Source organism: Elephas maximus, chromosome 3 (genome assembly GCF_024166365.1).
Source record: "Elephas maximus indicus isolate mEleMax1 chromosome 3, mEleMax1 primary haplotype, whole genome shotgun sequence".
NCBI lineage: Eukaryota > Metazoa > Chordata > Mammalia > Proboscidea > Elephantidae > Elephas > Elephas maximus.
The window spans coordinates 66,000,273-66,003,930 of NC_064821.1; positions in this window are offsets into that span (position 1 = coordinate 66,000,273).

Genomic DNA, 3,658 nt, shown 5'->3' on the forward strand with positions numbered 1-3,658 from the left:
TCCTGAAAAAGCTCCCTTGCCTGAGGACCAGCCAAGAATAACAATGATAATAACCACCCAGCCATTTGATCTTCACTGTTTATCCAGTCAGGAAAATGATGATTTATTTTTATTAAAATAAGTAACGTATATAACATGCACGATATGCAAATCATAATACAAATATTAACTCATTTAATCTTCACAACAACCTAATGAGGTATAAGCCCCATTTTACAGATGAGGAAACCGAGGTCCCTGGAATTTAAATGGCTTGCCTAACTCATGAAGTAAAGAAGCAGGGGAGCACAGATTCCACACCCCAGCATTCATATGTTTCTGTCTTCCATTGATAGCTTCCATTTTACAGATAGAAAAACTGAGACCCAGTCAGGTGGAAGATCTAGTTCAGGGAAGTAAAGAGAGAAAGATACACTACTTGAGGAAACCAGGGCTCCTGATCCCTGTCTAGGCTTCTGTCTTGGTCCCACTGTAAGCCCAAGCGACAGCTGGAGAGAAGCTGACAGCTCTGAAGCTGACTATCTCACTGGGGTCCCAGGAAGGCCCAGTGGGAGAAAAAGCAGTAAGACTGCAGTTCTGATCCCATTTTTCTCAAGACAAAAGCCAGTGATTCCTACAGGTACCTTTTGCTCCATGATTTTTTTTCTTTCTGCTTACTAAAGGATTGTCATGGATTGAATTATGTCCCCCCAAAAGTGTGTGTATCAATTTGGCTGGGCCATTATTCCCAGTATTGTGTGGTTGTCCTTCATTTTGTGATTGTAATTTTATGTTAAAGAGGATTAGGGTGGGATTGTAATACCCTTACTAAGGTCACATCCCTGATCCAATGTAAAGGGAGTTTCCCTGGAGTGTGGCCTGCACTACCTTTTATCTTACAAGAGATGAAAGGGAAGCAAGCAGAGAGTTGGGGACCTTATACCACCACGAAAGCAGTGCCACGATCAGAGCTCCTCCTTTGGACCTGGGGTCTCTGCGCAGAGAAGTTCCCAGTCTGGGGAAAGTGACAAAAAGGCCGACAGAGAAAGAAAGCCTTTGCCTGGAGCTGACGCCCTTAATTTTTACTTTTAGCCTACTTTATTGTGAGGAAATAAATTTCTCTTTGTTAAAGCCATCCACTTGTGGTATTTCTGTTATAGCAACACTAGATGACTAAGAAAAGGATATATGATCATGTTAGAAATTTTTGCAAAGACAGATCAGATAAGGCAAAAAAAAAAAGAAAACCATCTTAAACCCCCTTCTTGAATACTGGTGTATTTTCAAGATTTCTTTACTCCCTCCTTGGTTTTATAAGCATCTGGGCTGGCACACAGGAGACCTGGCTTCCAGTCCTGGCTTGCTGTGTGACCTTGGGTAAGTCACTGCCCCTCTCTGGGCCTCAGACTCTTCAACTGTGAAATGAGGGGTTGGACATAGTGACCTCGGAGAAGGCCCCTTGCAGCTCTGACCTTCTGTTTCTGCTTCTGTTTCTAGAACTTGCAGAAGGACACAGGCAGGCTGCCCTCTGTGGGGAACACGTGGCTGATAGCTCTCAGCGTGATCTCTGGGAGGATGTGAAGGCCCCACAAACAGCCTTCCTTGCATGTACATTTCCAGGCCTGGTTGTTTACCAGGCCCATATGGCACCCCCTTCCAGCCAACACCACCCGCTGCCCTTTCCCAGACAGCCCTGGGTGATTGCTTTTTCTTCGGACTCCAGAATGTTCTCTCTGCTGCTCCAAGGCCCAGCTGGCTCAGGGTAAGAGAGCTGGGGTCTCAGCCCTGAGGGCCTACCTACCTATCACCATAGCCCTTCTGTCCTGTGTGAGGAGGAAGCGTGGTGTGGTGAAAAACTAAAGAGAGGAAGGAAAGGACGGAGGAGGGAGGGAGGAAAAGAACACTGACTTTCTTCCAACTCCATTTGGACCCCTTGCTAGGCATTTGGGATTTATAAATGAATCAGAAAAACTTGCCGCCCTTGAAGGACACAAGGTCTGGTGGGTGTGAGAAGAGTAAAAATGGGCAGTGGCGACACTCGTAATGGCAAAAGCTCAGGCCTGTAAGAGCCCATGAGGAGAAACCTAACCCATGGGTGGCAGTCTTGGGAGGCTTCCTGGAGGGGGTGACTTTAAAGGTGAATTCTCAAGGTCAGGACTCAGTCTATCCAATTGCTTGCAGACAGTCCTGTGGAATAGGTATTGTTGCCCCTTTAACAGATGAGGCTCAGAAAGGTGAGGAGTTTGCTAAGGTTAACAACTACCTAAAGGAGGAGAGTTAGGTTCAAACCCTAAGCATTCTACTCTGCCCTATGGGCCTGAGTTTGAGTCTGATCTGGGTCTCTGACTTGCCAGAGTGCCTTGGTTAGTGCTTCACTTCCAGCCTCAGGCTCCTTCTCTGTAAAGTGGGTCTGTTGCTGGCTGCCTTACCCACCTTAGCCATGTTGTTGGGAGAAGCAAAGACAGAATGGTTGAAAAAGGCACTTTATTTATAAATAGGGAGTGGCAGTGTTGTCCAGGCCTCCCTAGCCAGCTGGGACTAGCACAGCTGCCTCTCTCCAACACAGATACCAGGCTCCTGGCTTCTGACCCTGGAGCAAGCACAGAGGCTGACATGAGGGTTAGCTTGCCCTTTTCTCTCTCCGGCTCGCCTGGCTGAGGCACTGCCACCCAGAAGAGGCCAGACCATGGGCCTGAATGTACATACTCTCCTTTAGACTCCTTTTGGCAGTCTCACAGGAAGTCACAGGATCCTACAGAGTCACAGTTCTAGAGTCCTGGCGTTAGGGCATCTGCTTAAGGAATTCCGGAATGGAGACTCCTTGGCCCTTCCAGGGGCCTCCTAGAAAAAGGGACGGGGTGGGGGTGGGGGCGGGGTGGCTTGGTAGGTCGGAAGGAACAATAGTGATGGGGTCCCCTCTTATGTTACAGATAAAGAACAAGACCCATAGAGGGCAAGGACTTGCCCGAGTCACCGGACAAGTCAGTGTCAGAAGCTAAGACATAACACCCCAGGCCCTACCACCTTCTGAGGCCTCCTGGGGGGGCGGGGGATGGGCACAGTGTGCCCGGGTGGTGCCAGGGAGCAGCCCGAGTGTTATGTGGGTAAGGTGCCAGCTGGCCTTGCTAAGGCAAACTTTTATACTCCCGCCCATTTCCAGCAAAGTTCTACAACCTCCACCCTCTGCTTCTAAGCCGCCCTCTGTCCCTGAACAGGGCCCTTCTCTGTGGCCCTCAGTCTTCCCATCCACAAAGTGGTCTCCAAGTACCTTTCGACTGGGCTGTCTAGGAAATCCTAGGGTCGGGCGTCCCGACGGGAGAGTCCTGCGGTGGGGCGGTGGCCCTCGGACCTGCCAGTTCCAATGGGGTGGGGGGAATGGGGTTAGAGAGAAGGAGGGAAAGGGGGAGCCGTCTTCCTTTCAGCTCGCTATTTTAGGGGTGCAAATCCACCAACCGCTCCTTGGGAATCCTACGGACAGTTCTGCTCTGTATTAACACGGTCGCTAAGAGTTAAAAACCACTCGCTGGCAACAGCTACTGGCTTTTTAAGGCGCACTACGCCAGGTAGCGCGGCGCGCCCAGCCCCGGGGGCAGGGAGGGCGGAGCGAGGTAGCGCCGCCGGGGGCGGGGCGGGGCGGGGCGGGGCTTGGCGGCATTGGCCCCGCCCCCAGGACGCCGCC